Below are 27,104 nucleotides of genomic sequence, written 5' to 3'. Positions count from 1 at the left end.
GGTTCGATTGCTCAGCACCACATAAGCAAAAAGAAAAAAGCCGTTGAAGGGTAAACAAAGGAGGAGGCTGCAATGCTTGGTAAGAAATGTATGCATTATCCTGCCCATGTAATTGTAACCCCTCTGTAAGTATGTTCTCAAATAAAATAAAATATTAAAAAAAAAAAAGAAAAGAAAAAAGCCGGAAGTGGCGCTATGGCTCAAGTGGTAGAGTGCTAGCCTTGAACTGAAGAGCTGAGGGACAGCTCCCAGGCCCAGAGTTCAGGCCCCACGACCGGACCTTCCCCCCCCCCAAAAAAAGTTTAACATCGAATGGAGAATAGAGAATGAATGATGTGGCCAGTGCAGGTAAGAAAGAGCAGGCTTTCTGTGTGCAAAGGACTTCTTGGTCAACAGCACTGAGACAGAACACACAAAGACAGTACTAGGCTGAGAAGTAAGGACAAGGAAGACAGGAGAGTTGATTACCCGTTTTTTGTTGTTGTTGTTGTTGTTGTATTTGTTTTTCCCAGTACTGGCACCTGGACTCAGGGCCTGGGTGCTGTTCCTGAGCCTCTTTATGCTTTGGGCTAGTGCTCTATCATTTGAGTCACAGAACTTCTTGTTTTTCTGAGTAGTTTATTGGAGATAAAAGTGTCATGTCATGGGCCTTCTTGTAAGGCTGGCTTCAAATGGAGATTAGTCTTCAGATTTTAGCCACTTGTGTTGTATTCCAATTTAAATTGTAGTATTCCAATTTCCCAGAAAGATATGACAGCACTCAGGCAATTTGGCTGGAAGTTCTTTATTTAGCCATATTCCATCTGTCCTCAGCTCACAGAGCTAGAGAACAGCCCTGTTTGTTGTTCAGGGGGGATTTTTATAGGAAGTGCTTTCACATAGGTGATGTTTACCAAAGCAAGCAAGCAAGGTTAAAGAAGCAAATCATAGCCTTGAGTCAAACATGCCTTGGGACATTGGACCTTTGCCCTGATGTTGAAGAAGGGGAATCCTTTTCCCAGAGAGAATGCATGTCAGCATGCACCCTCACACCACACAGAAGCTCAGATGGGGACACACGAGTCAATGCCTCTGATGTTTATTACAACTTCCTGAGTAATAAAGAACTCAGTACAGCTGGTGATAAGCATTATAATTGTTAGTGGCATTCAGCAAAATTTGTGATAAACTGCAAAGCTGCCAGTCTGGGAAGCTTGAGGGAGAGAGAGAAGTTTACTTTTAGCAAAGATGTTTCTGAATTTACATTTTTGTTCCCACGTATATCCTTCTTTACCAAGGGAAAGGGGCTCAGGAGAGAAAATTAGCTACCGCAGGAAGGATTGAGGCTAGAATAAACTTTCTTCCAGTGAATAGCAAATCAGATATCACACTGAGTAGCTAGGATTACAAGTTTGAGCCAAAACTGCCTATTTTGATTAATTCTTGTGTGTCATCCCCAGGAATGTGGATTCAAGCCAAGGTGACCCAAGCCTTCAAAGTTTTGTTACAGATATTGACTCAAGCTATGATGTCAGAAATACTGACCTTACTGTTCAGCCTGGAACCAAAAGAAACGGGAGGTGAGAGTTATCTATGTTTGTGGCTTGTAAATCACCAGGATTAGTGGCAGGCTGGAAAGAAGAGAATCAAGAGGGCACATGTGGAACATGGCAGACAGGAAGGCATCAGGGAATAAGCAGTTTCGGGATGAGCAGTGGATCAGGAGGACCAGATTCTCTGTGGTGCAGAAAGTCTTTCTTCAGAGCCCTCACCACATTAGCCTGTCTTGGGTGGGTCCATGTTTGTTTAGTGTTTCAGCCCTCAGTCATTTGAACTCTTAGGGCTTGGGGCTTCCTGCACATCCTCCTGGAGCCTGGCACAGGGTCTAGCCCACATTGGTGCTGGCTGATGGTTGCCTAATGGGGTTGGATAGAGACAAACACTAAACTGGAGGTTTCTGGAAGGGATCGGCGTGCACTTAGTGTCCAGAGGACATGCATGGGACTGTACCTTCATGAGGAAGAGGCCAGAGGACAGTCTCATGTTGCCTCCCTAACACTTTGGTAGAAATGGCAGACAGATGTCACAGGCAGCAGGCAATGCTCTCTGGTTTATATATGTGCATGCACACCCAACATCTGTGGCCCATTAGTGGAACAGTACACACTGATCACAGCATGGACCCCATTTCATGGCTGCGGACACTGAAATCCTGGGGTCTTGGTGTCCTCAGGCCTTGGCCAACAGCAGTGGGGAGTCTGAGACCTTGGAGGCAGGGCAATGGCAGGGCTCCAGCAGTATCTGCAAAGCCTGAGAAGCTCGACTCCTCAAGGATAGCTCACAGACGCAGAGGAGGCTGTGAAGAGGGATAGATCCCTGGGGTACACTTGAACCACCAAAACGCACCCTGCTCACTAGCACCAAGCACGTACGGCTTATAGCCCAACAATCCAATTCTGGCTCTTTCTCACCTCACTTGGCAAGGGGGGGAGCCATGGAGGAGCAAGATGCACCATTTCAGTTGAGGAGGGATATATCTGATATCAGACCCACACATCACACCTAGATAGACTGGAACTCTCCAGAAGGCCAAGGTAACAGATATATTCGTTGTCTAACAAGTGTGGAAGTGGGGATCTTGACTGTGAGGACTCCATAGTCCCCAACTTGTGGGTTGGTGGCTGCGACTCCCCCCTGAGGTGGTGACTAAGTGGTAGCATCTGGGTTGCTAGCCTGTAAACAGAAGAAGTGAAGGTGGGCTGTGGAGTGGCCTGGTGCCTGGGCCACACTCTTTTGCTGAGTTGTTACTGTTGCCACCATGTGGACATGCCTAGGCTTGGAGCAAGGTTACAGGGCAGGTGGGGCTGACTGGCTGTGCAGAAGCAGAAGGTGTCACTTCTGCAGGCAGTGACTCTATTACTGGCAGCCCTATGCTTCCTGCTCAACGTGGGGCTGGGGCTCTGCACCATAATCGGCAGCCTGATGGCACCCCGAGGGGTTTGGAGGCAGATAACTGAGTGCCTCAGTATGGTGCTGAGAGAATGCTGCTCCCCAGTCTCCCACCCCTGTCTGGGTTTACTTCAAACCTGCAGCTTCTCCTTTCTCCTCCTCTGTGACCTCAGTGGCAGCACCAAAACAGTCTGTGCTTCTTCCTACTTTTCTCCCAGGTGGGGTAAATTGAGGCTGCGAGGATAGGGATTTGTCCACTCAGTAGAGTCAGAAATAGAACCCAGGGCCCTTGGTGCCCCAGTATGGAAGTCTTATTTCTACTTACCATACTTTACAATCAGTTCTTTCTATTGCCCTCTCCTGTCCCCTGACCTCCTCCAGCATTCTCTTTCTGGAGTGTACCCTGTCTGCACATGTCTGTATCCTGTAGGACTGATGCCCTCATCATCTTTGCTCCCCTCCCTAACTTCCACCTGCATATCCTGTGTCTCTACTCAGGTCAGTCCTTTTCCCATTTAACCACTTGCACAGGGACGCTAGGCCTCCCCACTAATTCTCCCTATTCACTCTTCCCCATCCTATCTGTATTTTAGGTATTGTTGATTGGGGAGTGAGTGCAAAGACCCTCTTGGAGCTGTAGGCCCCTTGGAGGGAGTGAAATGTGAATTTCTGGTTCTTGAGGAATTTGCCACCTTTGACTCTCCAGTAGTCCAGACGTGTTCCTGTGGAGGGATTTCCCAGAATGTCCCCAAGAGCAGTTACCTGAGGGTGGAATGCCACATGCCTTCCTTCTCTGCCAGGAACTGATGGGACATGGTATTTTTTGGTATTCCAAACTGTGATTATATTTGATTCTGCCTCTTTGAAACTTATGTACCTGCACATCTGTACGTGCATTTGGACTAAAATAGCAATTTTTCTTCCTGTGTGTGTGTGTGTGTGTGTGTGTGTGTGTGTGTGTGTGTGTGTGTGTGTTTTCAGATCTTCAGTCTTAAACTCAGGGCCTGGGTTCTGTCTCTTAGTTTTTATCACTCATGACCAGTGCTCTACCACCTGATCCACATCTCTACTTCTGGCATTTTGGTGATTCATTGGAGATAAGAGTCTTACAGACTTTCCTACAAGGGATCCTTTATTTGTTTGTTTGTTTTTGGTCGGTCATGGGACTTGAACTCTGAGCTTCGGCGCTGTCCCTGAGGTCTTCAGTTCAAAGACAGCACTTTACTGCTTGAGCCACAGTGCCATTTCTGGTTTTCTAGTGATTTATTGGAGATAAGAGTCTCATGGAGGGCTTGGAAAGTGGCTCAGTGGTAGAGGGCTTGCCTTGCATGCAAGAGGCCCTGGATTCTATTCCTCAGTACCACATAAGCAAAAAGAAAAAAGGCAGAAGTGGCAATGTGGCTCAAGTGGTAGAGAGATAGCCTTGAGCTGAAGAGATAAGGAACAGTGCTCAGAACCAGAGTTCAGGCCCCAGGACCAGACCCAACAACAATAACAAAAGAGTCTCATGGACTTTCCTGCCTGGTCTGGCTTTGAACTGTGGTCCTTAGATCTCCCACTTGAGTAGTTAGGATTACAGGCGTGAGCCACTGGTGATTTGGCTTCTTCCATTTTTTGTTTTTCAAGTTTTTCATTGTTAATTAATCGTAAGAGACTCAGATTTGCCTGCCCAGGCTGGCTTTTAAACGCAATCCTCGCATTGCAAACCTCATGATTGGATTATAACTGTGAGCCACCAGTACCACTCTGGGATTTGTCATTTTTGACAAATGCCAAATGTGTCTATTGAGATGGTCTGAGCATTGAACATTGCACTGCACCCAAGGCAAATTTCAGGAGAATGACAAAGATGTAGAGACCGTTTGGTGCCTCACACACACCATTACATAATGTAAGTTAATGACTTTCTTCCCAGAAATACATAACGCTTATCTTTATACAATGTAAGGTGCTTAAGTGCTTCTTCATATTTATCTAAAATAGTATATACATTGAAAGGAACTCCACCATATGTAAACAAAATATTTTTTGTTAGTGATGGGGATTGAACTCTGGCACTGTCCTTCAGCTCTTTAAGCTCAAGGCAATGCTCCACCACTTGTGCCACAGCACCATTTCTATCTTTGTCTGTTCATGTGGTGTTGAGGAATCAAATCCAGGGCTTCATGCATGAGAAGCAAATACTCTATCACTGAGCCATCTTCCTAGGTCACTAAACAAAAGACATTTATGTGTCAGCTGGGCACTGTTGGCTGACACTTGTAATACTAGCTACTCAGGAGGCTAAGAGGTGGGGATTGCGGTTCAAAGCCAGCCTGAGCAGGTAAATGGAGCTGTGGCTCAAGTGGTAAAGCACTAGCCTTGAGTAAAAATAGCAAAGGGACAGGGCCCAGCCCCTGAATTCACGTCCTACTCTGCACTACCAGTTTAAAACTTTTTTTAATGATAAAGCAAGTCATCATCCATGGGTCTAAAACACTTGTGAGCAGTTGCTGACATACATGTCTGCCAACCTACAACATCGGCACATGCAACATGATAGACTTATACATTTCTGTTCATTTCAAGGCTAGGTACAATCACATGATTGCAATATATGTAGAAGCTGCAATCAGTTTGAAGTCTACGTTCATTTTCTTTGTCAGTGCTCTTGTAAGTGTGTCTGAGCAGTGTCCCTCACAGGAAGAAAAGAAGCTCCTAATGACTCACCTTAATCTCATGTTGTGAGTAGAAATAAGACCGGGCTGTATGTCAATGCAACATTGCTTGGCTGTTTTTGACTCATCCTGGTTCCTTGAAGGCAGAGCCCCATCTTTTGATTCCATGTTAGGGATCTCAGGGGAGGTCACCATCAAATAGGAACTGAAGAATATCACCAGCTCCCCTTCATTAAAACCTCATTATAGTTGAAGCCAGTGGTTCACATGTGTAATCCTAACTACTCAGGAGGCTAGCAATATATGGTTGTGGTTCAATGCCAGCACTGGGTAGAAAAGTCCATGACACTTTTATCTCCAATTAAACATCAAAAAAACTTGAAGTGGACCAGTGTCCCAAGTGGTAGAGTGCTAGCCTTGAGCAAAAAAGCTCAGGGACAGCCCTAGGAATGGCACACACACACACACACACACACACACACACACACACACACACACACACACACACACACACACACACACAAACAAATACACACACATACACACACACTCAAACACACATACGCTCCTTTTTGTTAGCTCATCTAATGCTCCCAACAACCATATAAGTCAGGTATGCTTATTTCCATATTACAGAGGAGGAAAATTCCTGGTGTGTCAGTGGACTCAGACCTCAAATCCATGCCCCTGTCCCAGTACTTTTTTGGGAATAAACCTGTGGACCAAGAGACAAACAGGTTACAGGCATTCTGTGGTGTGTGTGTGTGTGTGTGTGTGTGTGTGTGTGTGTGTATGTGTGTGTGTGTGTGTGTGTGTGTGTGTGTGTGTGTGTGCACCAATCCTAGGGTTTGAACTTCGAGTCTGGGTTCTGTCCCTTAGCTTTTATTCTCAAGGTTGGCACACTGTACCACTTGAGCCAAAGCTCCACTTCTTGGTCTTTAGTTCTTCATTGGAGATGACTCTCACAGACTTTTCTGCCCAGGCTGACTTTGAATCATGCATGGTTCTCAGATCTCAGCCTCCTCAGTAACTAGGAGTCTAGATGTAACTATTGGCATCAGGCATAGATTCTTCACCCTTCTGGGTAAATCTGTCTTACCTGGTTTCCTCAGTGTGAATTGGTTTTAATAATGTTTGACCCTAGGCCAGTTGAGACTTGTATGTCCTTATTACAGAGTCTGGCTGTTGCTTCATTACAGCACTAACTACTCTGCCTGTGATGAAAGTTTTTGAAAAGAAAAAGTAAGCCAGGTGATGGTGACTCACATCTTTAATTCTAGCTGGTGAAGAGGCTGAGATCTGAGGATTGCTATTCAAAGCCAGCCTGGGCAGGAAAGACTGTAAGAATCTGGAAGTGGGGCTGTGGCCCAAGTGGTAGAATTTTAGCGTTGAATGAAGAGCTCAGAAACAGTGCCCAAGCCCTCTTTTCAGACCATAGGACAAACACAAAATGAAAGAAAGAGAAAGAAAGAAAGGGAGTAGGGGCAGGAGGAGAAGGAAAGAGGGAGAGAAGAATTATGGCATTAGTTGGTCAGATATGTAAAAGCAAACCAGTAGTGGAACTGTGTCGCAAAGTGGTAGAGAGTTAGCTTTGAGCGAAAAAGCTCAGACACGGGCCCTGTGATCAAGTCCAAAGAAGACAAAAAAGAGAGGGAGGGGATAGAAGGAGAAAGGGAAGGAAGGAATGATCTAGTTCAAGAGTTGAGTGAAATAGAAACTTCTGGGTATCCGGGAACCTACAGGCATAGTTTTTTAACCACAAATCCTTGGCTGGTGCTGACAGTCAGATTCCCCCTACAGAGTCCATGCTGTGCTTGAGTTCAGGCCTATTGAATCCTCCCTGGGCCTTGGGACTGAAGATCTAGCCTTTGCTTCATTTGTAAAGACTAGGAACCCGAGGACATCAAGGACCTCTCATGGCAAGAAGAGTAAGACATGGGTATCCATTCCTTGAAATCAGATCCTTTCAGTGACATGCCTACTCTGATCCTTCTATTCTATCATCTAAAAACTACCTACATCACCAGCACTCCAGGAAAAGAAAGGGAGCCCCCTCAATGGCTTTAGGGTGGGTCTCTCTATCCCATTTGACAGTCCTGGTCCAGCACAGATACTGCCAGCCCTCTCCTTCTCTCTCCCTCCCTCCCTCTATTGTTTTGGGGAGTCTTCAATGACCAGAGTATAGAATGGGCTGCTATCTCCCCATTGGCACCAACAGTATTTAGCCATTTTCCTCAAAATCACAGCCAGAACACGAGTGATTAAAGTCAAACTCAAATCTGCCAGCAAGTCATAACATATAGGGCTAGGACATTTATCAAGGCTGGGGGCCTCTAGTGACCTCAAAGAAAGCCAGTGAGATGGGGCAGGGAAGAGGCTGCAGTGGGACTTCTCTTCTCTGCCCTGCACCTTATAAGGCTTCTCAAATCAAGGTCAGGCCAAATAATAATGACAAATAATAAATATTGATTACTAACAACTCCTGTATTGAGACATGAAGGTTTCATTTATTTTATTTTTACCCCATCAAATGTCCATACCCACCCCATGGAGTATTTATTATTATTGATGTTCTTTCTTAAACTTCATTCACATATCAGAAAATGGTATTCAGAGAAATTAAGCCACTGACTAGAGCCACACAGCTCAAAATGCAAATAGTAAACATAAGAATACTTTCTGAGGCAGGTGCTGGTATCTCATGCTTGTAATCTTAGTTACTCAGGAGGCTGAGGTCTGAGGATCATGGTTTACAGCCATGATCTCCGATTAACCACTAAAATGCCTGCAATGGAGCTGTAGCCCAAGTTATAGAGTGTTAGTTTTGAGTGAAATATCTAAGGGACAGTGCCCAGATCTTGAGTTCAAGCTCTGGTACTGGCACCAAAAACTAAAAACAAAAAAAAAGGCTCATAACCTTCACCCAAGACTATCTCCCACACACCAACAAAAACCTGGACCTGAAGGTGTGTGTGGCTCAAGAGGTAAGTACTAGTCTCAAGCAGAATAAGCTAAGGGAAAGTGTCTAAACCCTGAGTTCAAGCCTCCCCACTATAAACTTGTGTGTATATGTATATGTGTGTATATCTATAAACACATATATAAAATGTGTCCACACATATGTACACATGCATGTATGTATACACATATGTGTATGTGTTGATTGGGGGATATCAGGACTGATATCTCAAGCAAGAGAAAATTTTTCCATCATTCAGCCTGTAGATGGAGACTCAGAATTTCTATACTGCAGTTAAGTGAGGATACTCAAATTTTGAAATTCATCAAATCATTGGACAAAGCCCATTCTATTTAGGAAGGGTAATCATCTTTTTTTGCTTTGTTTTGTTATGATTTTGTTTTTTGCCAGTTCTGGGGCTTGACCTCAGGTCCTGCGAACTGTCAGTGAGCTGCTTTTGCTCAAGGACAGTGCTCTACCACTTGAGCCACAGAGTAACTTCTAGGTTTTGTTCATGCGGTATTGAGGAATCAAACCCAGAGATTCATGCATGCTAGGCTAGCACTCTAACACTAAGCCACATTCCCAGGCCATAATAAATCTTCTTTACTCCAAGTTTAAAATTATTTAAATTTATCTATTGAAATTTACCCATGTGATTAAAATGGTAATCACATCCAAAAATTTTTTTAATTTCTTTCCTTTTTTATTGCGAAAATACTGTACAGAGGGGTTACAATTACTTGGGCTAGGTAATGAATACATTTCTTATCAAACATTGTTGCCTCTTCCATTGTTTCCCCTTACCATCCCTTCCCATCTCCCACCCACCCACCCTTAATCCCCCCTCCCTCCAAAGATGTAAAGTTTGTTTTTCTCCATAACGACTTTTATATCTCATTGTTGCAATGGGTCCACCTGTATCCCTATTTAAACAATTTGTTTTTTATTTGTTAGGAAATGGAAAGACTTGGAAAAAATTATATTAAGTGAAGTAAGCCAGACCCAAAGAAACATAGGTCCCAAGGGTTCCCTTATATGCAACAAATAGTATATGTCTGACATAAGCAGAAACGGTCAGATAAATTGATGTTAGGCGAAATGAACCCCAAGATAAAGATTCAAATGTTTTTTCTTCCTTGCGATTATTTCTAACAGCTTTATAAGATGATTACTTTGTTGCTTTGTATGTCCCTTCCCCACAGTATAACCCCTGCTTCCAAAAGTCTTTTCACAGCAACATTTACATTGATGTTTGACTAAAACATGAGGCACTACATGCTAGCAGAATTAATGTGTTAAAATTCACCATCTCTAGCCGTGAGTTGTTCGCTCATGGCTGTAATTCTAGCTATTCAGGAAGCTTAGAGCTGAGGACTGAAGCTTTATGAGACTCATCTCCAATTAACTATCTCAAAAAACTGATGTGGAATTATGGTACCAGTGGCAGAGTGCTAGCCTTAAGCAAAAAAACCCCACGGATGGTGCCCAGGACCTAGTACAAGCAATAAAACTGTGTGTGCATGAGCATGAACACACAAACACACACACACATGCACACATATAAGCACATGCACATACACACCATTACTACCACTATCACTAGAATATCATGACTCTTGTCACAGGAGATCTGCCACAGTCAAATTGTGAGACAGGAAGTAGAATGGTGGGTTTCCTGAGACTGTGGAAAGGGATGGATGGAAGGTGCTCTTTAATAAGTGCTTAATTTCAGGTTGGATTCTGAGAAAGTTCTAGAAGTTGGTATCAGAGAGGGTGCATAAAAATTTGAATGTACTTAAAGCCACTGAAGTGTACAATTGTAACTGGTTGAGATGACACATTTTATGCTATGGTTATTTTCCCAGGATGAGAGAATAGATAACAATACAGCCAGGGAGGGCCTGGACAAGAAAAGATAGCAGGAGGCGAGGGCCCTTATAGTGTTCACTCCTTCAGTTTCCCACCAACAAATATCTGCTGTTGAGCCACTTGTGCTGGGCTTATGACAGGTTGGAGCAAAGGCAGTGGGTGGCTACCTGTAATTGGCCCTCTATCATTTGAGCCACATCTGTACTTCTGGCTCTTTTTAAGTTAATTGGAGATAAAACTCTCAGATTTAGCTGCCTGGGCTGGATTTGAACTTCAATAATCAGATTTAAAGCTTATTATACTATCTTAAAGAAATGATTGGAACTTGCTCTTTTGTTGTTGTTGGTTTTGGTTGTCAGGCTTGCACTTGGGTCCCAGGCTCTGTACCTGAGTTCTTCTATTTAAGGCTAGCATTCTACCAGTTTTCATTACTACACTACTTTTGGTTTTCTGGTGATTAATTGGAAATAAAGTATCACAGACTTCACTGCTCAGACTGGCCATGAACCCTGATCCTCTGATCTCAATCTCTTTAGTAGTTAGGATTTCAGGTGTGAGTCAATTACACCTTGCTGGGAACCTGCTCCTTTATGAAGGAAGGCATTCTGATTATCTCCATTTTCCAGATATAGAAACAGAGGCAAACAAATTAAAATGACTTGTCTATGATGTCAAACGTTAGTAAATGCTGGAGCTGGGTCTTTTATCCTGGTCTTTCCAATGGCAAATCTCACCCTCAAATAATACTCCATTAATGTGTTGCCTTTGTTATCCCCTACCCTCACATTATTGTAGCAAGGAATCAAAAACACCCACAGGTGTGATTAAGTACAGGCTCTGTCTAATGAAGAGAGTGCCTGGGTTTGAGTCTCATCTTCACTACTGAAGTTGGATTGAGAGGTTTGTTGGGCCGGGATTAAAGGTTTGTGTTTTTGGCCCTGGCAAATCATTGGTTTTGTTCCAGTAGCCTGGTCTGTAAGACTAAGATAATGATTACCTATCTCATAGGTTTATTACCAAGTTCACAAAGAAAAAGGTGGGTTGGTGCCTAGCATATACTCAGCAACCCATTGATGTCAGCTGTTTATTTCATTGAGTAAAGATGGCAGCCTATGGCTGGGTGTCCAGCTCAATAGTAAAGCCTATACTTATTTAGCATGGTGTGGAGGAGGAAGTTTGGGAGGGGACAGGAGGAAGAATCAAGAAGAAGGAAGAAGAAACGGTAGAATGTGGCCAGGCACCAGCAGCTCAAGCCTGTAATCCTAGCTACTTAGAAGGCTAAGATCTGTGGATGGTGGTTCAACCCAGCCTGGGCAGAGAAGTCTCTGAGACACTCAAGTCTAATAAAGTACTCAAAAAAAGCTGGAAATGGCATTGTTGCTCAAGGGGTAGAACACTACCCTTGATTGAGCACAATTTGGCTCAGGGACAGTGCTCAACCAATGAGTTCCAGTTCCAGGTATGGCTAAATCAATCAGTCAATCAATAAAACAAGGAGTACAATGGAAGATTCGGTTGTGTGTTAGCCATGTATTTTTTTCTTGCTATGACAAAATATTTGACAGAAATATCCTAGGAAGTTATTTTGCTCAGTGTCATAGATTTCAGGGATTAATGGCAGAGAAGAACATGGAGGACATGGAGCATGGGGAGGGGTAAGAGAGGGAAAGGGAGTGCTTCGTTGGGAAGATTCTCTTTTCTCTTCATTAACTCAGTATGGAAAGCCAGCATACCGGATGGTGCCACCCATGTGCAGGAGGGATATCTGCTTTGGTTAATCTGTTATGGAAACCCACCAAACACACCCAGAGTTATGCTTTAATTATTAGCTGGGCGCATCTAAACCAAATCAAATCAATCCCATTGAAGCTCATCCTCAAGATTAACCATCACAGATATCAATTTCATTTGCCTCCAAATTTACATTCCTTGTTATCTCTCAACTCACCAATCATTTATCATTCTTGTTTTTTTTCACATTTAGGCTAGTGTGTGTGTGTGTGTGTGTGTGTGTGTGTGTGTGTGTGTGTGTGTGTATGTGTGTGTGTGTGTGTGTGTCCTACTTAATGGTGAAACCACATATACTTTTCTCCTAAAATCAGCAACAAGGGTACCATATTTACTGTCACCACTTGTAAGTTGTAGGAACTAGATTTGCAAGGAAAATCAATTTGACAATAGAAATGTCAATATCTGTGTTGATAGGAAGGAGTGTAATTATCTTTTTTGCAGATAATATTATCTTTTTTTGTTCCATCCTGAGCCTAGAACTCAGCGATTGTGCTTTGTTCCTGAGCTTTTTACTCAAAGCTAGAGTTCTACCCCTTGAACTGCAACTCCACCTCTGGTTTTTTAACGGTTAATTGGAAATAAGAATCTCAAGAGTCTCACATACTTCTTTGTCCAGACTAGCTTCCAACTGCAATCCTCAGAAATCAGCCTCCTAAGTAGCGAGGATTAGAGGCAGCAGCCACTGGCTCCCAAATCTCATATTATTTTTTATTTAGAAAATTACAAGACCCAGCAATCCCACTTTTGGGCATTTACGCAAATGTTTACAAACAAGACCACACTAAAGCTACCAGCACAACTATGTTTATTGCAGCATTATTTACCATAGCTAAGATCTGGAACCAACCCAGATGCCCCTCAGTAGAAGAATGGATCAAGAAAATGTGGTATATATACACAATGGAATTCTATGCCTCCATCAGAAAGAATGACATTGCCCCATTTGTTAGGAAATGGAAAAACTTGGAAAAAATTACATTAAGTGAAGTAAGCCAGGCACAAAGAAACACAGGTCCCATGGTTTCCCTTATTTGCAATATCTAGCATATGTATGAGTCAAGCGGAAAGTCAGATAATGTGATGTTAGGAAAATGAATCCTTAGGTATTTTAATGTTTTTTTTCTTTCATGCATGTGTTTCTAACGCATTTATAAGTTTATTTCTTTGTTGCTTTGTATGTCCCTCCACCACAGTATAACCCCTGCTTTCAATATATTTGATGTCAGTATAACTTATGGAGGAGATGGGGAAAAACAGTCATTTAAGGATTCAGGTGGACCTGTTGCAACAATGAAGAGTACAAATTGTCATGTCAAAAAGGAGCTTTACAATGATGGTGGGGGGGAGCAGGGGGGGGAGGGAAGGATTGGAGGGAGGGAGGAGGCTGGGAAGGGAGGTGAAGGGTAAACAAAGGAGGAGGCTGCAATGCTTGGTAAGAAATGTACGCATTACTTTGACCATGTAATTGTAACCCCTCTGTACAGTATATTCACAAATAAAATTAAATTAAAGAAAGAAAGAAATGAACCTACAGACCTATAACCAAGTAGACTTCGATAAGGGAGCTAAAATAATAGAATGGAAGAAAGACAGCCTGTTCAGTAAATGGTGTTGGCAAAATTGGTAAACTACATGTAGAAAACTAAAGCTAGATCCTTATATATCACCCTGTACTAGAATCAACTCCAAATGGATCAAAGACCTCGGAGTCAAAGCAGACACTCTGAAAACATTACAGGATGGAAAAGGAGAAACCATAGGTCTCCTTGGCTCAGGCCGAAATTTTCTCTTTTTTTTTTAAAAATTTATTTTATTTTATTTGTGAACATACTGTACACAGGGGTTACAATTACATGGGCAGGATAATGCATACATTTCTTACCAAGCATTGCAGCCTCCTCCTTTGTTTACCCTTCACCTCCCTTCCCAGCCTCCCCCCTCCCCCCACACAATTATACCCCCTCCCCCCCCCACACTGACATTGTAAACCTGGTTTTGACATGACATTTTGTACTCATTGTTGCAACAGGTCCACCTGAATCCTTAAACGACTTATTTGTCCCCATCTCCTCCACATGTTATACTGACATCAAATATAGTGAAAGCGGGGGTTACACTGTGGGGGAGGGACATACAAAGCAACAAAGAAATAATCTTATAAATGCGTTAGAAACACATGCATGAAAGAAACGAAAACATTAAAATACGTATTTAAGGGTTCATTTTCCTAACATCACATTATCTGACATTTTCCGCTGACTCATACCTATACTAGATATTGCAAATAAGGGAAACCATGGGACCTAGGTTTTTTGGGCCTGGCTTACTTCACTTAATATAATTTTTTCCAAACCTTTCCATTTCCTAACAAATGGGGAAATGTCATTCTTTCTCATGGAGGAATAGAATTCCATTGTGTATATATACCACATTTTCTTGATCCACTCATCTACTGAGGGGCATCTGGGTTGGTTCCATATCTTAGCTATGGTAAATAATGCTGCAATAAACATAGGTATGCTGGTAGCTTTAGTGTAGTCTTGTTTGTATACATTTGGGTAAATGCCCAAAAGTGGGATTGCTGGATCATAGGGGATATCTATGTGAAGTCTTTTGAGGAACCTCCATACTGCTTTCCAAAGTGGTTGAACAAGTTTACATTCCCACCAACAATGAAGTAAGGTTCCCTTCTGTCCACATCCCCTCCAGCATCTGTTGTTGTTAGAGTTCTTGATTTTTGCTGTTCTAACTGGAGTGAGGTTATATCTCAATGTTGTTTTGATTTGCATTTCTTTTATGGCTAGGGATGTTGAACATTTCATCATGTGTCTATTGGCCATCCTTCTTTCTTCTTCAGAGAAGCTTCTCTTTAAGTCTTTCGCCCACTTATTTATTGGGCAGTTGTTTCTTTGAGGATTTGTTGTTGGGTGGTTTAATTTTTTGAGTTCCAAGTATATTTTAGATATGAGACCCTTGTCCGTTGTATGGCTAGTAAAGATCTTCTCCCAATCGGTGGGCTTTCTCTTGATCTTGCTAGCTATGTCATTTGCCCTGCAGAAGCTCTGCAACCTTATGCAATCCCATTTGTCCAACCTTTCTTTGATTGGTTGTGCTTCCGGGTCTCTATTCAGAAAATTTCGACCTGAGCCAAGGAGACTTAGGGTTTCTCCTATTCCATTCTGTAATGTTTTCAGAGTGTCTGCTTTGAGTTCAAGGTCTTTGATCCATTTGGAGTTGATTCTGGTGCAGGGTGATATATAAGGATCTAGCTTTAGTTTTCTACATGTAGTTAACCAATTTTGCCAGCACCATTTACTGAAGAGGCTGTCTTTCTTCCATTCTATTGTTTTAGCTTCCTTATTGAAGATTAGATGGCTATAGGTCTGTAGGTTCATTTCTGGGTTTTCAATTCTATTCCATTGGTCCTGAGGTCTGTTCTTATGCCAATACCAAGCTGTTTTGATTACTATGGCTTTATAGTACAGTTTGAAATTTGGTATTGATATTCCTCCAGCAGTGTTCTTTCCGTTGAGGAGCGTTTTTGCTATTCGGGGTCTTTTATTGTTCCATATGAATTTTTGGATTGCCTCTTCTATTTCCTTGAAGAATGAGGGTGGAATATTGATAGGTATCGTGTTGAATTTGTAGATACCCTTGGGAAGTATTGCCATTTTCACGAAGTTAATCTTGTCAATCAAGGAGCATGGGAGGTTTTGTCATTTTTTAAGTTCTGTGTTGATTTCCTTTTTCAAGATTTTAAAGTTTTCATCGTAGAGGTCCTTCACTTCTTTAGTTAAGTTAATTCCAAGGTATTTAATTTTTTGTGGGGCTATTACAAATGGAGTTGCTTTCCTAATTTCAGCCACATTTTTCTCATTGTGGGCATACAGAAAAGCCATTGATTTTGGGGGGTTAATTTTATAACCTGCTACTTTGCCAAAGTTTTGAATCAGCTTGAGTAATTTGGGAGTGGAGTCTATGGGATTCTTTAAATACAAGATCATGTCATCTGCAAAGATGGAGAGTTTTATTTCTTCTTTCCTTATTTGGATCCCCTTTATGTCTGCATCTTGTCTTATTGCTGTAGCTAGGCATTCTAATACTAGATTGAAGAGAAGTGGAGAGAGTGGGCATCCTTGTCTTGTTCCTGAGTTAAGAGGAAATGGCTTTAGTTTTTCACCATTGAGTATAATGCTGGCTGTAGGTTTGTCATATGCAGCCTTTCTTGTATTGAGGAATGTTCCATGGAATCCTAATTTTTCCAAAACCTTCATCATAAAGGGGTCTTGGACCTTGTCCAATGCTTTTTCTGCTCCTGTTGATGTGATGAATAATATTAATTGATTTGCGTATATTGAACCAGCTTTGCATCCCTGGAATGAATCCTGTTTGATCGTGGTTTATGATTTTTTGGATGAATTGTTGAAGTCGATTGGCCAAAATTTTGTTGAGAATTTTTCCATCAATGTTCATCAGAGAAATGGGTCTATACTTCTCTTTCTTTGATGAGTCCCTGCCTGGTTTTGGGATGAGGGTTATGATGGCTTCATAGAATGTGTTCGGTAGTGAGCTTTCTCTTTCAATTTCATTGAAGAGTTGGAGGAAAATTGGTGTGAGCTCTGTTTTGAAGGCCTTGTAAAATTCCACTGTAAAATCATCTGGTCCTGGACTTCTCTTAGCTGGGAGGTCTCTTATTGCTTTTTCTATTTCAATGCTTGATATGAGCCTGGTAAGATAGTTTAACTCATCTTGGTTTAGTTTTGGCATGTCAATAATTGCTAGGAAGAGGTCCAATTCTGTGAAGTTGTCGAACTTATTAGCATAAAGTTTTGAGAAGTATTCCCTTATAATGTTCTGAATCTTGGTTGTTTCCGTGGTGATGTTTCCATTCTCATCTCTGAGTTTATTAATTTGGGTGTGTTCTCTTCTTTTTCTGATAAGATTTGCTAAGGGTCTGTAAATTTTTTTAATTTTTTCAAAGAACCAACTCTTTGTTTTGTTGATTCTTTCTATAGTTTTTTTTGGATTCTAGTTCATTTAATTCTGATTTAATTTTGATTATTTCTTTCCGTCTACTGGATTGGGGTTTATCTTGCTGCTCTTTTTCAAGGAGGTTTAGATGTGTCAATAAATTGCTAGTTTCAGATCTCTCCAATTTGTTGATGTAGGAGCTCAGAGCTCTAAACTTGCCTCTGAGTACTGCCTTTGCTGTGTCCCAGAGGAGCTGTTAATTTGTGTGTTCATTTTTGTTGAATACCATGAACATTTGAATTTCCTTTCTAATCTATTCCATGACCCACTCATGATTCAGCATTGTGTTGTTCAGCCTCCATATGATACCGGACTTTCTTTGGTGGCTTTTGGTGTTGAGTCCTAATTTTATTCCCTTGTGGTCAGAGAGAATGCAAGGTATAACTTCAATGTTTCTGAATTTAGACAAGTTTGCTTTGTGGCCTAAAATATCTTCTATTTTAGAAAACTTTCCATGTGCTGCTGAGAAGAACGTGTATTCTGAGGCTGCTGGGTGAAATGTTCGGTAAATGTCTGTTAAGTCTAGTTGATCCATGAAGCTGTTTAGATCTGCGTTTTCTCTGTTGAGTTTTTGCCCAGTTGATCTATCTAGTGGGGAGAGTGGTGTGTTAAAATTCCCAACAATTAATGCCTTTGGATCTATATGGGATTTGAGGGAAAGTAGTGTTTCTTTGATAAATTTGGGTGCTCCTTTGTTTGGCGAATAGATATTTAGAATTGTAATATCCTCCTGAACGAGAGATCCTTTCATTAGTATGTAGCGACCTTCTGTATCTCTTCTCACGAATTTTAATTTGAAGTCTATTTTATCTGATATTAGGATTGCAACTCCGGCCTGTTTATGGGGGCCGTTTGCTTGGTAGATTTTGTTCCAGCCTTTAACATTGAAAATGTGTTTGTTTTTACGGGCAAGATGTGACTCCTGAAGGCAGCAGATAGAAGGGTCTTGTTTTTTAATCCAACTAGACAGTCTATGTCGCTTAATTGGAGAGTTCAGTCCGTTAACGTTAAGAGATAGGACTGAGAGGTATTTGGGAGTTCCTGCCATGTTATCTACCTTCTTGGGGGCTGCGAAACCTGGGTTCTTCCTAAGGTTCTTGGATTCTCAGTTTGGGTGCAGTTTCTTGGCCTTTGTTGCAGTCTTGTTGGTTTTCTATGTGTAGGACATCTTTAAGAATCTTTTGCAGGGCTGGTTTGGTGGAGATGAATTGTTTCAATTTTTCTTTTATGGAAGGTTTTTATTTGGCCTTCAGTTATGAAGGAGAGTTTAGCTGGGTACAGTATTCTTGGTTGATAGTTGGTTGTTTTTAGGGCATGGCATACGTCATTCCAGGCTCTTCTTGCTTTGATTGTCTGTGCTGAGTAATCTTTGGTAATTCTACTTGGTTTCCCTTTATAGGTGATTAACCTTTTCTCCCTGACAGTTTTAAGGATCTTTTCCTTGGTCTGGGTTGATCCTGTGTGGATTATAATGTGATGGTGGGATATCCTATTCTGGTCTGGTCTATTTGGGGTTCTAAAAGCTTCTTGTATCTGAATAGGCCTATCTTTTTGTATGTTTGGGAAGTTCTCTGCTAGAATCCTGTTAAACAAATTTCCTAGACCATTAACTTCTGTTTCTAGGTGCTCCTCTACACCCATTGTCCTTCGACTGGGCCTTCTGATGGTGTCTTCCAGGTGTTGGATAGACCTCTCATATTTCTTGGACTTGTCTTGGATGGTTGTATGTTCTTTCTCTATAATATCTAGGCTGTCTTCAATCCCTGAGATTCGATCTTCTGCATGGTCTAACCTGTTGTCAAGACTCTCTACTTTGTTTTTTATCTCTTTTCCTTCTAATTTGTCAGCTTTGATGGCTTCAAGTTCTTTGTTGAAGCTTTGTTTTAGGTCTTGTATGAATTTCTTTACTTCCTTAATTTGGTGTTCAGTGTTTGTTCTCAAATCACTTAGTTGATTGGTTATGGTTTCTTTGGACTCCCATTCCTTCTGTTGGGTTCCATTCAGCATTCCTTTTGTGGTCTCCCTGACTTCATCTTTGTGTATTCCCTACCTGGTCTCTCAATTCCTGAATTACTCTTTGATTAGCTTCCTCCCGTCTGTGGGATTCCTGCAGTTCTCTTTCTTCCCGTTCGTGGGATGCCTGCAGTTCTCTTTGAATGTTCTCAGCCTGCTCACGCCATTCCTCCCTTTCTCTTTGAGTATTCTCAAGTTGTTCACGCAAATCCTGTAACAGTTTTTGAGTAGCTTCCTCACGCTTATGATATTCCTGTATAAACTTCTGGGATGCCTCCTCTCTCTCCCTATCACGCTCATACAGAGTCCTTTGTACATTGTCAAACTTCTCATTTATCATGTTTGCTAGTAGTGATTGTAGAGCTATTTGGGAACTCTCCTCTGGATTATTCTTTATCTGTTCTAATCCCTGATTATCAAGATTGGGAATTTAGATGCCCGAATTTGCCATTTTTCTTGTGGTTTTCCGGCTTACTCTGCCCATTTGAGATGAAGATAGCACCAGTTTTGTGCTAGAACACTATCTGAATGCAACCATCAACCAAAGTTTGCGTTTGTACAGTCAATAGTCTACAGATACAATCTAGTTCAACAGATAGATCTATTCAACATCAAACAACTATATGTTAAAGGACTTCGAACCGCAGTAAAAAATTTGGAAAGCCAGAAATTATTAGGATTAGGGAGAGATGTGGGTAAAAAATAGGAATAGATTGGTGTGGGGAGGCACAGGGAGAGTTAACTATGTCCTAATCATAATGCAGGAAATGGGTTGGGTAGGATGCAAGTAGAGAGAGAGAGAAAAAGAAGAGACGGAAAGAGGAATGAAAAGAGACCAGAAAAAAAATAGAAACCTAAAAGTTAATGTTATTATAGAGATTAAAAGACCGTCTATTTAGAAAGGAATGTGAATATGTTTAGAGAAAGGGAGGGACATAGAGGAGATGTGAAAAATTTAAGGATAGGAAGGGGAGAAGAAAAGATCAGAAGTTCAGTAGAGCTAGACAAAAAACAAAAAGATAATTAAGAAAGAAAGAAGACAAGAAAAGAAAGGAAAACGCTCATTCACATATTCCTAAAATAAAAATTATAAGAGGAGAAAAAAAAACGTTACTGGAAAACAATTATTTTTTCAGAAGAGGCAAAAATTAAAGATTAATAAATGTTTTAGAAGAGAAAAAAATTTATGTATATATATATATATATATATATATATATATATATATATATAAGGTAACAAAAAACAAAAAAAAACAAAAAAAGAAAAGAAGAAGAAGAAAAAAAAGAAAAAAAAGTCTTTTGATTTTTTGGGGGGAGGAGGGGTGGGAAGAATCCTGTATCTCCCTTTTGTCTGTAACCAGTCTCTTGTTGGAGTCTCTGGTCAGCTTGAGGTCCTGTGGCTTGATTGGTTTCTTAAGTAGGTTTGTTGGAAGAGGCAGAAAAATGCTCTGCTTTACCGAAGATTTTGAGATCCCCCTCCCAGGTTAGTTTTCTGGGAGGGTGATCTGCTTTGAGAATCGCAAAAGAGGGGGATGCGGTGATGAAGCTAGGTTCTGGGTAGAGGTGAGGCCTTTCAATAAACAATAGCTTTTCCCTGGGGCTATTTTGTGATAAAGCTCACAGCGCCCAGTCTGGAGCCATTCTCAGGGTTTCTGTTTTTCAATTGAGTGTGGTGGCTGCTAGAGGGAGGGGCAGCCTCTGGCTCTGGTTACACAGTGAGGCAAGCCACTCCAATGGCTGGCGCCTGAGCTGGGTGACTTTTCCCTGGATGGAGCCGAGTCTGGCAGGTCACTTCACCGTTAAGTTCTTGTGACCTGCTAAATGACTCGTTTTGTTCCAAGGCCTGAGATGGAGCTAGCAGCTCCTCCGAGCTTTGTCGGTATCCAAGATGGAGATCACCGGTGCTGTGGGGAGAGGGGTGGCCTTCCCTCCTCTGCTCCCTGAGAAGGAGTGAGGACGTCCGGCTTGTACTCACGCCGAGTCTTGGATCCTGGGTCGTCTCTGGTCTGCAAACTGCAGGATGAAGATGTCCGCTCCTTGTCGGTCTTGTTGGTGTTGAGTAGAATCTGCTCGTCCGCTGCGTCTGGCTCCTTCGTCCCGGACTCTCTGTGTCTCAGGTATGACCCTGCGGTGGTGGTCACCGCCGCGACCCTGCAGGCGCTCAGATGTGTCTCCTTGGCTTCCCCTCTCTTGACTAACTCTCTGTCCTGTGATGGCACACTTGGTGTGATTCTCTGGCTTAGGACTGTTCACTGGAAATCTAAAACTGCTTTCTATGCGAATGCTTGTTCAGATTCCAGCTTCTCCTCCGCCATCTTCCCGGAACCACATCCGAAATTTTCTTAATTGAGTCCCGGAAACAACAAATCAAAGAAAGGTTGGACAAATGGGATTGCATGAAGTTGCAGAGCTTCTGCATAGCAAAGGACATAGCTAGCAAGATCAATAGATAGCCCACAGATAGGGAGAAGATCTTCACTAGCCATACAATGGACAAGGGTCTCATATATAAAATATACATGCAACTAAAAAAATTAAATCCCCCAACAACAAATCATCAAAGAAACAACTGCCCAGTAAATAAGTGGGCTAAAGACTTGAAGAGAAACTTCTCTGAAGAAGAAAGAAGGATGACCAATAGACACATGAAGAAATGCTCAACCTCCCTAGCTGTAAAAGAAATGGAAAACAAAACAACATTGAGATACCACCTCACCCCAGTTAGAATAGCTATAAACAAGAACTCTTTAAGTCTTTAGACCTCTTATTTATTGGGGAGTTGTTTCTTTGAGGATTTCCTGTTGGGGAATTTAATATTATGAGTTCCAAGTACATTTTAGATATGAGACCCTAGTCCGTTTTATGGCTAGTGAAGATTTTCTACGTGGGCTTTCTATTGATCTTCTAGCTATGTCATTTGCCATGCAGAAACTCTGCAACTTCAAGCAATCCCATTTGTCCAACCTTTCTTTGATTTGTCGTGTTTCCGTGTCTTTATTAAGAAAATTTCAGCCTGTGCCAACAAGACCTAGGGTTTCTCCTATTCCATCCTGTAATGTTCTCAGAGTGTCTGCTTTGACTCTGGGGTCTTTGATCCATTTTGGAGTTGATTTTGGTGCAGGGTGATATATAAGGATCTAGCTTTAGTTTTCTACAAGTAATTAACCAATTTTGCCAGAACCATTTACTGAACAGGCTGTCTTTCTTCCATTCTATTTTTTGAGCTCCCTTATCGAAGATTAGATGGCTATATGTCTGTAGGTTCATTTCTGGGTTTTCAATTCTATTCCATTGGTCCCGAGGTCTGTTCTTGTGCCAGTACCAAGCTATTTTGGTTTCTATGGCTTTATAGTAGAGTTTGAAATTTGGTATTGATATTCCTCCAGCAGTATTCTTTCCGTTGAGGAGCATTTTTGCTATTCGGGGTCTTTTACTGTTCCATATGAATTTTTGGATTGTCTCTACTATTTCCTTGAAGAATGAGTTTGGAATTTTGATAGGTATCGCATTGAATTTGTAGATAGCCTTGGGAAGTATTTCCATTTTCACTATGTTGATCTTTCTAATCCAGGAGCATAGGAGTTTTTGCCATTTTCTTAGTTCAGGTTTGATATCCTTTTTCAAGCTTTTAAAGTTTTCATCATAGAGGTCCTTCACTTCTTTAGTTAAGTTAATTACTAGGTATTTTATTTTTTGTGGGGCTATTACAAATGGAGGTGCTTTCCTAATTTCAGCCCCACTTTTCTCATTGTTGGCATACAGAAAAGCCATTGATTTTTGGAGGTCAATTTTACACTCTGCTACTTTGCCAAATTTTGAATCAGCTTGAGTAATTTGGGAGTGGAGTCTATGGGATTTTTTAAATACAAGATCATGTCATCTGCAAAGAGGGAGAGTTTTACTTCTTCTTTCTCTATTTGGATACTCTTTATGTTTGCATCTTGTCTTATTGTTGTAGCTAGACATTCTAATACTTCATTGAAGAGAAGTGGAGAGAGTAGACATCCTTGTTTTGTTCCAGAGTTAAGAGGAAATGGCTTTAGTTTTGATGGCTTCCAATTCTTTGTTGGAGCTTTTTTTAGATCTTGTATAATTTTTTTACTTCTTTATTTGGTGTTCCGTGTTTATTCTCAAATCACTTAGTTGATTGTTTATGGTTTCCTTGGACTTTTATTCCTTCTGTGTGGTTCCATTAATCATTCTTTTTGTGGTCTCCCTGAATTTTTTCAGTTGTCTGCTTATGTATTACATGAATTCCTCTATCGATCTTTGGCTATTCTCATCCCGCTCTCGCAATTCCTGTATTACTCTTTGATTAGCTTCCTCATGTTCAAGCAATTCCTATAGTTCTTTTTGACTGTTCTCAGCCTGCTCACGCAATCCTTATCTATCACTTTGACTGTTCTCAGCCTGCTTACACAATTCATTTATTTCTCTTTGAGTGTTCTCAACCTGCTCATGCAATTCCTGAATCACTCATTGAGTAGCTTCCTCACACTTAAGAGATTGCTGTTTTGATCTTTGGTTTGCATCCTCTCTCTCCCTATTAGGCTCACACTCAGTCTTTCAAGGTTTTTGATCTTTACATTCACCATTTTTACCAGTATTGTTTGTACAGCTTTTTGGGAACTCTCCTCTGGATTATTCATTATTTGTTCTGTCACCTGATTACCATGAGTGGGAGTGGAGATACCTGGATTTGCCATTTTTCTGGATTTTTCTGCCCATTTGGTATGAAAGTAACACCAACTTTGTGCTAGAAAACTATTTTAAGGCAAGCATCAACCAGAGTCCTATAGTTGCACAGGGAAAAGGCTGCAGATACAATCTAGTTTAACAGATAAAATCTGTTCAACATCAAACAACTATGGATTAATGGGCTAAGAGCAGCAAGGAAAATTTGGCAAACCAGAAATTATTATGTTTAGGGAGAAATATGGTGAAAATTAGGATTAAATCGATCGGGAAATGCCAAAGAGAGTGAAATTAACCAAGTCCAAATCTCAAAGAGTGAAATATGCTGGACCGAATGATAGGAGAGAGAAAAAAAAGAGACGAGAAAAAATGGAAAAACAAAAAATTAATTTAAAAATTGAAACTTGAAGATTATCTAATTTTAAAGGTGAAATTGAGAGAATGAGGATAGGATGAGAGGAGGAGTGGGATTAAAAGGACACTTGAAAAACTAAAAAATAAAAATTCTTTTTTTTATTTTTTTTATTGTGAAAATACTGTACAGAGGGGTTACAATTACATGGGCAAGATAATGAGTACATTTCTTATCAAGCATTGTAGCCTCCTCCTTTGTTTCCCATTCCCATCCCTTCCCATCCTCCTCCCACCCCCCCACCCAAACCTTCCACCCACCAAAATTCTAAAGTTCCTTTTTCCACATAATGACTTGTACATCTCATTCTTAAAAAATTATATAGGCATAAAGATATAATACTGCTACTAAGGAATTTAAGCCTGAGAGTATTTGAATTGAGTAATAAATTTCTGTATTAAGTGTGTACAGTATGGTAGATAAGGTGTAATAATTGAGGACGGATATATCTGAGGATGAGCAGAACAGCAATTAAGTCGCGCACAAAAGGACAAAAGAGAAGAAAAATGAAGAAAATGAGAAAGAAAAAAAAGAACTGAAAGGTCAGTAGAGACAAAAACAGCACACATACATATACACCTAAATAAAAATTTTAAGAGGAAAAATAAAAGATTAATAGAAAACAATTTTTAAAAAATTAAAAATAAAAAATAGGTAAAAAATAGTTCTTTGATTTGTTTTTTTATCGGGGGAGGTGGAGGGGAAGATCCTGTTTCTCACTTTTGTCTGTATCAACTCTCTTGGTTGAGTCTCTGGTCTGCTATGGTGTTTGGTTTTCACGTGCTTTGATTGGTTTCTTAAGTCAGTTTGTCTGAGCAGGCAGAAAAATGCTCTGCTTTACCCAGGATTTTGTAATCCTCCTCCCAGGCTAGTTCAGTGGGAGGGAGATCTGCTTTGAGTATCACAAAACAGGAAGATGGCTCTCTCCTCTAATTGGGAGATGCTGTGATTAGGCTTGGTTCTGGGTAGAGTTGAGGCCTTTCAGCAATCTATAGGTTTTCCTTGGGGGCCTAGCTTCTGAGACACTCACAGAGTCCAGCCTGGAGCCATTGTCAGGGTTTATGTTTACTGAATTTCCTTTAATTGTCTAATATGCTGTAGGGAGGGGCAGCCTCTGGCTCTGTTTACACAGTGAAGAAAGCGACTCCTGAGGGGGAGGAGCTTCTACTGCCTGGGCTTGGTTACTTTCCCCTAGGTGGAGCTGATTATGGCAGGTCAGGTCAGGTTCCTGTGATTTGCTAAATGACTCTTTTGTTTTCTTCCAAGGCCTGAGTTGAAGCTAGCTGCTCAGCCGGACAGCTAGCTAGATTTCCATCAAGATGGAGATCTTGTTTCTTTGAAGATTTGTTTTTGGGGGGTTTAGTTTTTTAAGTTCCAGGTATGTTTTACATATGAAACAATCCCATTTGTCCAACCTTTCTTTGATTTGTTGTGTTTCTGGGTCTCTATTAAGAAAATTTCAGCCTGTGCCAAGGAGACCTAGGGTTTCTCCAATTCCATTCTGTAATGTTTTCAGAGTATCTGCTTTGACATTGATCCATTTGGAGTTGATTCTGGTGCAGGGTGATATATAAGGATCTAGCTTTAGTTTTCTAAAAGTAGTTAACCAATTTTGCAAGCACAATTTACTGATGAGGCTGTCTTTCTTCTATTCTATTTTTTTTTTAGCTCCCTTATTGAAGATTAGATAGCTATAGGTCTTTAGGTTCATTTTTAGGTTTTCAATTCTATTCCATTGTTCGAGTTTGATATTTGGTATTGATATTCCTCCAGCACTGTTCTTTCTGTTAAGGATTGTTTTTGCTATTCAGGGTCTTTTATTGTAACATATGAATTTTTGGATCGCTTCTTCTATTTCCTTGAAGAATGAGGTTGGAATATTGACAGGTATTGCACTGAATTTGTAGATAGCCTTGGGAAGTATTGCCATTTTCACAATGTTGATTTTTCCAATCCAGGAACAAGCATGGGAGTTTTTGCCACTTCCTAAGTTCTGTTTTGAATGCCTTTTTCAGGTTTTTAAAGTTTTCATCATAGAGGTCCTTCACTTCTTTGGTTAAGTTAATTCCTTGGTATTTTATTTTTTGTTGCTATTCTGAATGTAATTGTTTTCCTGATTTCAGCAACATTTCTCTCATTTTTGGCATACAGAAAAGACTTAAAGAGAAACTTCTCTGAAGAAGAAAGAAGGATGGCCAGTAGACACATGAAGAAATATTCAACCTCTCTAGCCAAAAAAGAAATGCAAATCAAAACAACATTGAGATACCACCTCACCCCAGTTAGAATGGCTATAATCAAGAACTCTAATAACAACAGATGCTGAAGGGGATGTGGACAGAAGGGAACCATACTCCATTGTGGGTGGGAGTGTAAACTTGGTCAACCACTTTGGAAAGTAGTATTGAGGTTCCTCAGAAGACTCCACATAGAGCTCCCCTATGATCCAGCAATCCCTCTTTTGGGCATTTACCCAAATGATCACAAACAAGACCACAATAAAGCTACCAGCATGACTGTGTTTATTGCAGCATTATTTACCACAGCTAAGGTATGAAACCAACCTAGATGCACCTCAGTAGATGAATGGATCTAGAAAATGTGTTATATATCCATAATGGAATTCTATGCCTCCATCAGAATGAATGATATTACCCCATTTGTTAGGAAATGGAAAGATATGGAAAAAATTATATTATGTGAAGTAAGCCAGGCCCAAAGAAACATAGGTCCCATGGTTTCCCTT

At 40.9% G+C, this 27,104-nt stretch overlaps 1 long non-coding RNA gene across 1 annotated transcript in view; it reads left to right on the top strand.

Moving 5' to 3' along the window:
- Positions 1-26,790, top strand: part of LOC138807339 (uncharacterized) — a 32,467-nt gene extending 5,677 nt beyond the window's left edge. The window contains exons 2-3 of the long non-coding RNA XR_011366124.1: positions 1,440-1,559; positions 26,510-26,790. This is a non-coding gene — a long non-coding RNA (uncharacterized lncRNA). The remainder of the gene's footprint in view (positions 1-1,439; positions 1,560-26,509) is intronic.
- Positions 26,791-27,104: the final 314 nt, after the last annotated feature.

The sequence above is a fragment of the Dipodomys merriami genome, unplaced genomic scaffold (genome assembly GCF_024711535.1).
Source record: "Dipodomys merriami isolate MVZ:Mamm:240054 unplaced genomic scaffold, mDipMer1.0.p SCAF_101, whole genome shotgun sequence".
NCBI classification, from domain to species: Eukaryota; Metazoa; Chordata; class Mammalia; order Rodentia; family Heteromyidae; genus Dipodomys; species Dipodomys merriami.
Note: the sequence above shows the minus strand (reverse complement) of the source record. Positions and strands in the feature narration are given on the sequence as shown.